The sequence below is a fragment of the Chanodichthys erythropterus genome, chromosome 12 (genome assembly GCF_024489055.1).
Source record: "Chanodichthys erythropterus isolate Z2021 chromosome 12, ASM2448905v1, whole genome shotgun sequence".
Lineage (NCBI taxonomy): Eukaryota > Metazoa > Chordata > Actinopteri > Cypriniformes > Xenocyprididae > Chanodichthys > Chanodichthys erythropterus.
In genome coordinates, this window is record NC_090232.1 from 24,153,571 (window position 1) to 24,166,500 (window position 12,930).

Genomic DNA, 12,930 nt, shown 5'->3' on the forward strand with positions numbered 1-12,930 from the left:
AAAAATAAAAATAATTCTTAGCCTGTACAGCACTTAGAGCATGTAACAAGATCAGAAATCATTTAAGTGACATTAATTCACAGGCAGAGTCAGAACCAGGAAGCTCATATGTATTGTGCACAAGTTTTATTAACTAAATCACGAACACAACTAATCTAACAAACACATACACACAATCATACATATATGGGTAAAATGGAAAGTGACAGAATGAAATCGAAAATGGAAACAGAATGAACCTATGGAAAAGAGCACCTCATTAAATGTATGATACTTGTATTGATGGTTCCCTGAGTTTCCATTGATTTCTTCTGCGTTAAATGAAGAAATTGTGATGAACTTGCGTGGTTAGTTTGACTTTGTTCTGGTTGAGAGAAAGTTCTCACTTTCTCTATGAGTAAGCACATGGCTGGGTGTAAATTGAGGCCTGCCGGCCCTGGCTGTAGACAGTAGCCAAGTTCAGGTCTCTGGGTTTGTGCAGCAGGTGCCTTGACAGGGTCACCTGTCATCCTGAAGTCAGTTCATTTGGGGAAGGTATTTGCTTGTTGTTACAGGAAGTGGTTTGGGGTCTGTGTAGCACAAAGAGGGTTTTAGACTGACCTAGTGCTGGTGGCAGGAGGGCAGCAGTCGGTTGTTAGTCTCTCAGTCACGAGAAGTCTGAAGGTTGAATTGTTGCTTTGCTTTTGTGGATGCCGACTTGAGCTTGCATAATCTGTGTTGGGCAAGGAGTCAGAAGCTTGTTCTTCGTAGAACTCCTCTGGTGAGTCCTGTTCAGGGAGCGGTTTTGCACATGCCAGCAGCTCCTGTAACTCTGAGGCAGGCGTCTCCAGCTGTGCTTGTGCAGCCTCTGATTGACACCTGTGTGAAGGGAGTGAAGGAGGATGTTGTTGTTGTTGACTGCTGTTGGTCATCCTGTGGTGTTTGCGGGTGGAGGGTGTTGTCTTCCATGGCTTTCATGGTACCTGGGCTGGTGCCATGATGACAATTCTGTGCTGGTCCCATGTTTGCTGTGTCCAGCTGCTCTCATTGTTCAGCAGCTGTCTGAGCCTTTTGGATCCTAGTTTGATCCTTGGTCTCTAGCTGGTCTGTGAGGCTTTGAGCACATGTCCACTCCTTGCGGGACTCTGATCTGTTGCGTGAGGTTGTTTACCTTCTGTTTTAGATCCATGAGGCGGGTCTAATGAAATGATAACCTTGGTCAACTCTGTGTGGCTGTAACCCTGTCTTGGGTTGCGTGTCATTAGTCCTCTTCTCTCATTGTCCAGTTTTGTTTGGCTCTGTGTCAGCAGCTGGAACGGTGTTCCTCGCAATGGCTTGTGAGTCCTTTAGGTCTCCCATCTGGGAGGTTAAGGTGAGCATCTGCAACATTTGGCGCATTTGTGATGAGAGGAAGTGCAAGAGGCTAATGCCATACGACCATAAATGAATGAATGAGGCATTTATATAGCGCTTTCATATGTACTACTGTACACCCAAAGCACTTTACAATCATATCAGGGGTCTCTCCTCATCCACCACCAGTGTGCAGCATCCACTTGGATGATGCGACGGCAGCCACAGTACAACTGCGCCAGTGCGCTCACCACACACCAGCTGTAGGTGGAGAGGAGAGAGAGTGAAAGAGCCAATTCAGTGGATGGGGATTATTAGGAGGCCGTGATTGGTAAGGGCCTATGGAGGGAATTTGGCCAGGACACCGGGGTTACACCCCTACTCTTTACGAGAAGTGCCATGGGATTTTTAATGACCACAGAGAGTCAGGACCTGGGTTTAACGTCTCATCCGAAGGACGGTGCTTGTTACAGTACAGTTTCCCCGTCACTATTCTGGGGCATTAGGACCCACACAGACCACAGGGTGAGCACCCCCTGCTGGCCTCACTAACACCTATTCCAGCAGCTACCTGGTTTTCCCAGGAGGTCTCCCATCCAGGTACTAACCAGGCTCAGCCCTGCTTAGCTTCAGTGTGCAACCGGTCTTGGGCTACAGGGTGATATGGCTGCTGGCCAAAGGGCTCAGAGCTAAGAGTTTAGTGGTTCAGCTAGGTATATAGCATACAGCTTTGTGTTTCATGTGTAGCTAGCTAGTGAAGTGTGTCCTGTATCCTTATTATCTTAGCTGTGGATGTTAGGATGCTAAGATTTTTGTGGTTCTGAGAAGGGTGTAAGCTGAAATGTAATAAATGATTTGAGATTGTTCTTATGGCCAAATTATTTCTCTGAACTTACTGATGGCTCACAACAGGCTTGATGAAGTGAAGATGAGGAGGAAAAGGAAAAAGGACAGCTTTCCTATTCAGATTATGCTTATTACCAGTTCTCAGGACTATAGTTATGCCCTAGTAATCATTGAGATTACTTGTGTAGCAGGGTCATAAAAATTAGTGCACTTATTATGAATAAACAGAATCACAAATAAAAGTGTCTTTGTTTCCATTCTGGCTCTGTGAGGAAATGAAACCACAAGAGGGCTAAATGTAAATGAAACCAATGAATAGCTGACTGCTATTATTATTAAAACAAATAAAAAGCAGCGACCTGAAATTGGGAAAACTCAGTAGCAATCGTGATTAACTGTTAGATTTGATTGATTTGGACATAGTTGGTCATAGCTGCACCATGTTCAAGACCACACTATGTGTGTGCCCCTCCATAAAGTTTGGTCAAAGTGCTATTGAAAAATTCCCAATATCTATAAGAATACTTCTCTAGCTAAACAGTTTACATGTAATTAAATTTAGATGTTATTAAACAAAGTTATGCAAATTTAGCTTAACAACGTTCTGTAAAGTAGTGAAGGTGAAATTAGCTGAGAAGAGTTAAAGGTAAGAAAAAAGAAAGTGAGAAATCAGGAACCTGAAATGGGGCTAAAGGAAAATGGTTTAGATCACTTTACACTTGACATTTGATATTCAAAAATGTTTTGATCTGCCTGCATTGACATCCTTGTATGCGAACTGAACTGAGCTGGATGATGACATCACTGTTTACTCCAGTGCTGATATAGATAAATTAACTAAATGAATAACTATTGATTCTTACAACGCCGTATGTGAAGTTTTAGCTAAAATACCCCACAGATAATTATTATTTTTTTTTTTATCTGTGGGGTATTATTCAGTGTGTGCCCTTTAAATGCAAATGAGCTGCTGTGCTTGGCCTAAGAGGGTGGAGCTTCAAGAGCTGAATGATGGCCAAAACTTTACAGATGAGTTTTATGGGGTTTATTGTACTTCACACAAAAGATGAAGCATCTGATTTTACTCTAGAAAATCACTGTAAGAGCTTAATAAAACAGTGCAAGTGTGCATTAAAATATTATCCATAAACTCTCTCTCTCTCCCTTGCATTATCATCAACATATACAGCGAATTACACAGACACACTCGTTACGACTAACAGTAAACAAATATATAAAGACCTTATGCCTTTTCTGGTGGTGCTTAATAAACTGGTAAACTTTATATCCGTAAATCAACTCCGATGAACTGTAATAAAGTGCTCTCACCTTCATTACTACCGTATACAGTATCACTCTGGAGGCTGTAAGCTGGATCACAAACAGTTTACTGATCTATCCATGAATAACAACTTTTTAGCACAACCTCTGTTCTGTATTGTCCCTTTGTATTGACATTCGTTCACAAAGCAGTCTGGTGTGAAATGATTCGCGTAGACATAAATGAATTTTGGTAGAATTGAGGGAGCATTTTCTTCAAAAACAAAATTAATCCACCTCGTCTTCAGCAGCTCAGATTTTGGGAGTAAATTGAGAGAGCTATGTGGATTAATCCATCCAGCTACAGAACACCTAAAACGCTTGGGAGACATCGTCAGTGCAGCAATGGTGTACTGTGTAAAAATCGCTGTGAACTCGCTTAGGGCGTTTCTATGTTAAAACGGCAGTGTCTGTCAACATTCGTGTGCAGGGCCTGTGGCTAATGTGACGTCACTCCGCCATGGATCTGGAAACGGTTTGTTCTGAGACACTGCTTATGATTTATGGGGTTTAAAAAAAGGAGTGGTTGGATTTTTATCATTATAGGGTGGTTGTGTACACACACTGCCAACACAGATTTATAGCTTAACACCATGCAATAGTGAGTTTTGCATAATAGGTCCCCTTTAAGAGCTGCTGTGCAGCAAAAATTATATACCAGTTATCACTGTAAAGCTGCTTTGACACAATCTGCATTGTAAAAAGCGCTCTCTAAATAAAGGTGACTTGACTTGACTTGACATGTGAAACCCTTGTCGATGACAGAGAAGGCTATGTTAAACGTGACAAGCAGTGCAAGTGACAACAGGAGAAGTTGACATGAGTCAATGTGTTTGTTGACTGATTCTGGCTTACCACAGTTGTTTAATGAATTCTTAGAAAAAAAGAGCACACATGAGAAAAAAGACGGTAAGCACGGATGACACATTTTGCTAACACATTTTGCTAGCAATAGCAATTTAGATTAAAAGCTAGCGATATCAGATTAATGTGATAGTCAATATTAGACATTATCAGATATATGGTGATAAGTTATATTTAGCAATATCAACAACAAGGAATGATAGTAAATAGAGATTAAAATCAAAGTTATAGAGAGCTACAAATGCAAACCACTCAGCAGCGAAGCAGACAGGAGCAATTGATCAGGGATGAGTAATCGTTCGTTATTGGTAGGTTATTGCATTCTTATTGCATAAAACGTGAAATTGAACTGAATTCGCAATTGCATGCTGAGAGATGTGGCTTTCTGTGCATGCGCTTATGCTTCATGTCAGTCAATACGTGCACTGCATTGAGTTCTTTTTCACTGCTTATTGTGCTAAAAGGTTTAGTTCACCCCAAAATGAAAAATCTGACATTACTTACCGTTCCACACCCGTAAGACATTTGATCATCTACAGAGGACAAATGAAGATCTTTTTGTTGATAGAATGCAGTCAGATTTCCTTCCATTGACTGCCTTTGTAACTACCACTTTTATGCTTCAAAAACTTCATAAAGAGACTGGAATTGAGTGGTTTTGTCCAAATTTTCTGAAGAGAATCTATGATGAAAATTAAATTTGTGCACATGCATGTTTGAGCTTCCGGAAGAGGTTTGCTCTTGTGCGTTATTCAAGTTAGGTTGAGCTTCTGCTAATGTTCGCTGAACATGTGAGTAAAAGCCTAAATTAAATCTTTTCATCATAACAAGCGATCAATTCTCTTCAGAAAATTTGGACTAAACCACTCGATACATAAATATTTGTTTTCCAATCTCTTTATGAAGTTTTTGGTAACACTTTATTTTAAGTGTCCAGAATTATACATTACTTAAGCATAAATACAGTAGTAATTAATGAATAACTTATTCACATTTATACATCAGTTAAAGGGTTAGTTCACCCAAAAATGAAAACCATGTCATTAATGACTCACCCTCATGTCGTTCCAAACCCGTAAGACCTCCATTCATCTTCGGAACACAGTTTAAGATGTTTTAGATTTAGTCCGACAGCTTTCTGTCCCTCCATTGAAGTGTAGGTACGGTGCACTGTCCATGTCCAGAAAGGTAATAAAAACATCATCAAAGTAGTCCATGTGACATCAGTGGGTTAGTTAGAAGTTTTTGAAGCATCTAAAATACATTTTGGTCCAAAAATAACAAAAAATACGACTTTATTCAGCATTGTCTTCTCTTCCGGGTCTGTGTATATCCACAGTGATGCTGCTGCTGCTGCTGCTGCTTCTACGGCGGTTGGCATCCAGCTTATTGGTGCATTACCGCCACCTTCTGCTCCGGACTGTGACATGATTACGACATCCGCGACATGCACACCTATGCACCATTTAAAAAAAATATAGCAATACCAAAACAATACTAAACAATGTAGAATAGCTTGAATACAGCGTGCGTCTCCCTCAGACTGTAAACGAAGCTCGGGCGCACTACATAACACGTCATCAGCGTCACTGTCCGAAGCAGAAGGGGGCACGATAGTATCTGCTTATCTCCTTAACATATAGTAAGGGCATATTAGCCATTGAAGGATCCACATTCATGTGATAAATAGGCAAAAATAAGTTAGTAATTAATGAACAAATATATAAAGACTGCAATATGCATTGTAAAAAGCTAACTGAATGTACAGTAAACATATTTTAGCTATTTACAACTTGGTAAACCATTTATTATTTTTGTGTAGTAATATACTTGCTATATTTCAGTGATTCACTATCTATTAAATGAAAAATATGAAGCTAGTAACTGTTTAATTAGTGCTGGTTTTACAGTAATAAATTGCTAAAATAGTGTAATAAACACAATTTGACCCCTATTCTAAAGTGAAAGTTATACTCCCATTAATTGTGGCTGTTATTGAGTGGTCTAATTCATTGTTAAATAAGTATTAATACATAACTTTTACAGACACAAAACATACTTTTTTTGTATGTTTGGATAAATGATGAAAGGTACAAACATGTATGTATTGGCAACATTAAGCGTAAACATATTGAGCATTCACAGCAAAAAAAAACTTATTTAAAAAAAAAAAAAATATATTTACAAATCTTTTATATCATAAAGATATCTGTATAATAAAGCAATAAACCCCAAGAAGCCATGGTTTACAGTGAATTCATAACAGCTAAGGGGTGTTGTTAGGCACGACATGGAGCGGAGTGCCTAAAACCATCTTAGCTGTTATAAATTCACTGTAAACCACAGCTTCACGGGGCTTATTGCTTTTATAAGAGGCCACCACACAATACAAATATTGAAGCCAAAAAAATATGTATCAATGCAATTTTCATAAAGAATAATCATTAAAAGCCTTCCTTCCGCTGGAAAAAATAGTCCCTTTAGATGGTGGCAAAGATTGTCTTTATTAGCACATCACTCTTACAAAGACTTTTATATTGAAACTTGTTGTGAACATGGAACGACGCAAAGGACAAATGCTTTGATAAGCGCTGTCAGTGTCAGCTGGGCATGGGAAAACACATTAAATGTTAAAAGGACAAGATCACAGCAGACATTCAAACTGATTTTTTTATTATGAACATCGGACTGACCTTAAGGAAAATGCTAAATCTTAATGCAGGTAATGCACTCGGTCACTCGATATCCCTCTCACAATAATCTTGTACATAATGCAGTGAGCTTCAATTAACAAAATCAATTAAGAACAAACATATGTTTAAGTTGCTAAGAGTGGTTGCTTAGACAGACGCAGCAACATACACACTCTGTAGCGCATCGATACTTATGTAATGCAGTCCGCTGTATGTTTTCTGGAATTTTACAACGGCTTCGAACGCATCTCAACCAATCAGAATCAAGGGCCAGAAATATGCGTTTTATAATTTCCCTTGAACGTGTATTTCCCTTCCCTTTGAACGTGTACTATGTGCCGTAAGCATTAGCTCAATGTCATTATCTCATTTTTAACAGAGGTGGCGTTTAGCGGCTTTTGCATCTGAACTCTTCATATACAACTTAATGGACAGAAATATTAGGGAAAATGACAATTTTAGTAACACATTAACACATAGCATTAAAAAGATATTTTGAGCCTCTACTAATAACCATTTCTTAAAAATATGTAGCATAACAGACAGAAAAGTGTAATCACAGTGATTTCTTTATTAAGAAAATGTCAAAAGCGGTACCAATAGTAGTTTAAATGACAATATATTGCAGTCGCAGTCCTCTCTGGTGATAAATTCTGCTCTGCACCCGATACAAAACTAATATAAGTTATTAATTCACGAAAATGGTATTCCGCTTCGCTTCACTTCACTTAAGTTCACTTCACTTCACGGCATGTCAAAATCTGTGATGAAGCAGGTGAGAGCCAATGTGCAACACGACGTGTCAAGTTTTATGGTCGCTGTTGAGAATGGAGATAAAGATTGCTGGATAAAGAATTGAATTTGGATCTGTTCCTCACAGTTGTATGGATTCTAAATAAGTGGATTACAGCGGATTAAATTTGTCTTTTGTGAAATTGTGTTGCGTTTTGGTGTATTTTCTAGTCCTGTGTCTGAGAAAATGCCTTTTGTGTCCCATGGTGAACAAAATCAGTATTACATGATAAATAATGGTTAAAAGATTACAGAAATGTTATTCATTTGAAGGTTTTAAAGTGTAATTTTTTTAACGTAATCCTTTTAAATGAATTTGCAGCGGAAGTCACGAACAAAGCAAAATGTTTTTACATTATAACCGTTTGGGGCCAATTGAAGTCCACTATAAGGAGAATAATTATGGAATGTTTTCATCAAAAACCTTAATTTCTTTTCGACTGAAGAAAGAAGGACATAGACATCTTGGATGACATGGGGTGAGTAAATTATCAGGAATTTTTTTTTTTTTTTAAATTGGACTAACTGGACTAACTTTTCAGGATATATTGTCACTCTTTATATTCTCATTCATGTCAATTCATGTCAATAGTGCTGCATTTTCACATACCGCAATATACATGATATAGCAAAATTTCTAATGAAAGACCCTTTATATGTGGTAATGTTACATATATATATATATATATATATATATATATATATATATATATATATATATATATATATATATATGCCCCACTTAATGTTTGATGTGAGATTATTAAGAAAAACAGTGTTTGGTTTACATAAAAAGGCCTATATCTGCCAAAAGATTATACATTTAATCTAGCCCATTGGTAAGGCAAGGTTGGCTGCTAGTCATGAAAATGTGTTTTGTTTTTTTGTTTTTTTTTTGCCTAATAACGTGTAGAAGTCTATGGTTGAAGCACCAGAGAGAGAATGAACATGTGAAAATGTGAGCAAGCTTGGAAGTCAGCAGGGGAATAAAAATATGGACTTTTGCTGTTCTGTGGTTGATTAGAGTGTAGGACAGAGGCAGTCTGTATTCGTGGGATAGTATGTGATGCATCCGAGAGCTTTCATTAGAAATTAATGATAGTGAGTAAGAGAGGGGAGAAAGGAAAACCAGACTGTGGTATATAGCACACAGAGCCACTGAAAACTATGCTGTAACTCAATCCTAGCAGGACAGCTCACTGGATCACCTTTCCCTTATGTGCCTGTTTGTATGAGGTGGAGAGAATGGTAGATAGATCACTATCATCAGTTCAGAATTTAGCAATAAAATGGTGAATAAAGACACAAATATACATTATATGCACAAACGTTTTGGGAGACACCTCTTAATTATTGAATTCAGCTGTCAATCTGAACCATTGGCACAGGTGTATAAAATCTTGCACCTAGCCATGCAGTCTGCATTTACAAATATTTTTTTTGGGGAAAAAGGGTCATTTTGAAGAGCTCAGTGAATTCAAGCATGGTACTGATAGGATGCCAGTTTGTGAAATTTCATCCCTGCTAAATATTCTAAGGTCAACTGTAAGTGGTATTGGGAAGTTGACGATTTTAGGACCAACAGCAACAGAAGTGGAAGACCACATAAAGTCACAAGACACAAGATTTTTTAAAAAAATTGAACACTCAAATTTAATCAAAGAATCGTGGCTGCCATATTGTAATGTCAATTCAGTTCTCTCTGAGTATGAATTATATGCACCAAAAGACAGTATAATGCAAGCACTGTAAAACTGATACCGCGAAATAGCTTTTCACTTCGATGAGAAATATTGTCATATTTTAATATTGTGGGATCTTGTGGCTGAGTGGCTCAATATTTAAATTTAGGGGAAGATAAACCCATGAATGGCATACTAATAGTCAATGGACAACAAACTGTGTTAAGACTTGCAGAGGTCTTCAACCCTGCTCTTGGAGGCCCACTGTCCTGCAGAGTTCCAAAGCTAATCAAACACACTTAATGCATCTAATCAAGCTCTTCAGGATTGTTAGAAAATCACAAGCTGAAGCATGTTGGATATAAACTCTGCAGGGCAGTGGGCCTCCAAGAGCAGAGTCGAAGACCTATGGTTAATAGAATGTATTTTAACAAAAAGATCTTATATATGAATCAGTCCTTTTGAACGAATCTGTTGAATGAATGATTAAGTGACTCACTCATCACATCGGTTGAATGAATAACTCAATGGCTTGCTCATTAAGAGTGATCTCAAAGCATTTCAAAAAGTGATACACTTCCTGCTGCCAGTTGGTGGCACTATAACTTTGACTCCCAATAGTCACATCCATGTGATCAGAATATTACTACAACCAACACACTCGTGAAGTTTCATAAAGATAAATATATGTATGCAGACGTTATAACACAGTAGAGTATCATATACACTGTGTCAGAATGATGATTTATTACCCTGATTTATGGCCCTAATTTATGACCAAATTTCTGTGTGTTGTCAGTCAAGCTGACTGGACAGTGGATGTCAAATATGTTTTATGAGGGCTGTGAACCTTGATTGGCAGGTCAGTGGTTGTCAATGGTTGTTTTTTATAGGGCTGCACGATATATCGCATGAGATTGTCACGCGCATTTCGTCAGTAAAGCCGGTTCCCTGATTACCGTTAAATCTCCATCACCTGCTTTCAAATGGAGCGGCATTTAATAGACAGAGCCGTAGATCACTGAAAAGCCACGCAATATCGCGTTCATTATCGAAGGCGATTCATCTGCGATATGAACGCGATATTGCGTGGCTTTTCATTGAACTACGGCTCTGTCTATTAAATGCCGCTGCATTTGAAAGCAGGTGATGGAGATTTAGCGGTAATCAGGGAACCGGCTTTATTGATGAATTGCGCGTGACAATCTCATGCGATATATCGTGCAGCCCTAGTTTTTTATGGCTGAATTTATGGCTGTTGTCCCCTGATTGGCAGGTCAAGAGTGTCAATGAGATATAGGGTGAGTTTGATTTATAGTTAGATATATTGGTAAATTTATGGTGGTTGTATCTCAGCCCCAGATTTGGCATTTTTATGACACTTTGGTGAATCCTGGGTATCTGGCTCCTTTCAGTCTGTTGGGAACTGATGGTTGCCATGTTTTTCCTTTGATTGTGGGGTGGAAGTCACCCTAGCAAATTTCACACCTCAGTGTTAAAATCAGTGCTGTTTGGGGTCAATGGGGTATATGTTAATTGAGTCAGAATATCTGAGTCAAGACATTAAGGATGTATTACCCCTACACCACACTGGCTATATTTATTTAAAATTACATGTCTGGGCATGTTCTTTTTTAGAACAACTGTGTGTGTGTGTGTGTGTGTGTGTGTGCGTGTTGGCACCATAGGATGATCAGTAATACCAAAACTATAGATTAATGTTAGTTCCTAAGACAAAGAATCAGAAATATTCATAAGCCAAAGAGCCCTCATTACCCACACACCCCAGAATAGGTGTTGTTTGGGAAGTGTTCTTTCTGGAGCATCTGTATCTGTGTTTCCAAACTCACCGATATGATCTATGTTAAAAAGACAAAAGAATGAAAAACATTTATTTAACTCACAGTGAAGGTGATTCTGAGTCAACCCGGTGGGGGGATCCTCTGTGTTTGTGCTAATGGTTTTACGACATTGCTTAGATGTCTTCATCAAAACCTTTCTGGTGATTCGCTGGGCTCTCACACAAAAACATCTTATGCTGATTTAGTCTACATAACATTATTCAATTCAATTCACATTTATTTGTATAGTGCTTTTCACAATGTGTATTGTTTCAAAGCAGCTTTACAGGGAGTGCATGTCAACGTTTCAATAATCTGGTATCAGAGTATGCAAGTTGTGCAATTTCAGAAATGTATATACAAATCACCCAGTTAGCTAACAATTTATTAATTTAAACAATGTATTAAATTATGGCAGAAACAATGTGCTCACTGAAGTTATGAGAATATGTTAACAAATAAATAGGATATATAGAAAAATTTTGCATGTTGATCCAGAGTTTGGGGTCCTGGCAGGGGGTTGGGGTCATATCTCCACAGGGGTTGAGGCATCTGAAGTCTTCTTCAGATCTGAATGTGTCTTTACTTTTGATACATTTGAAATGTTTTAGTTTTAATAGTTAGTGTGTGTGTGCGCGTCTGTGTGTATGTGTGCTGCAAAAGAACAAATACATACAAATACAGTAAAATAAGACACACAATTTTAAAAGTTTAAATATTTATACATTTGTTTGCCACAAAAGACATGTTGTCTATTTTCTTTAAACTTTTTACTTTTATTTTATTCTTTAATTTCTTTTAAAACAGTCTGGTGACCAGCATTTTTATAACTAATGTAGCTGAGTGGTTTCCTCACACTAGCAAAAACTAATCTAGGTGTTATCTTTGTGAGGGCAGAACACAAAAGTTTGTGTTGAGTGATCAAGATTCATTAAAAGAAAACTGTGAGTATGCTTAAACATGTAATTATACAATATTCTCAATTATACAACATTTTCAATAGGAATATTATGTTTTCATGTTGTCAAGTTTAGTTTGTTTGTTTTTTACTATCACTTTTTTAACTTCAACATACAGCACAAAATTAAAGAGATGAGTGTAGAATGTTCCAACTATTACCATCGTCTTTGACACCAAATAAACAGGTGTTTTTCTCTATATATGTGTGTGTGTGTGTGTGTGCATGCATATGTGCGTGTGTTGCAAAAGAACAAATACACATTTACTTCAAATTTCTGAGTTAAATAAGATATAAGTGATTTTAATCATTTAAACATTTATACATCTGTTTGCCATTAAAAGCAAGGCATGTTTAAACAAAACTTTTACTTTATTTTATTCTTTAATTTCTTTTAAAACAGTCTGATGACCAGCATTTTTATTACTAATGTAGCCGACTGGTTTCCTCACATGAGTAAACTCTTTGAATTTGTTTGTGACAAATACATAATTCCCACTTAGAAAACTTTTTTTAATGTATGGATGAACCTTTTTTCTTTTGACAAAACTACATTTAAAATTATTTACCTGAGGTGTTTAACAACCACAAGGGAATCATGT

At 37.6% G+C, this 12,930-nt stretch overlaps 1 pseudogene; it reads right to left on the reverse strand.

Moving 5' to 3' along the window:
- Positions 1 to 1,890: 1,890 nt before the first annotated feature.
- LOC137033208 (5S ribosomal RNA) lies at positions 1,891 to 2,007 on the reverse strand (annotated as a pseudogene).
- Between the last annotated feature and the right edge of the window lie 10,923 nt (positions 2,008 to 12,930).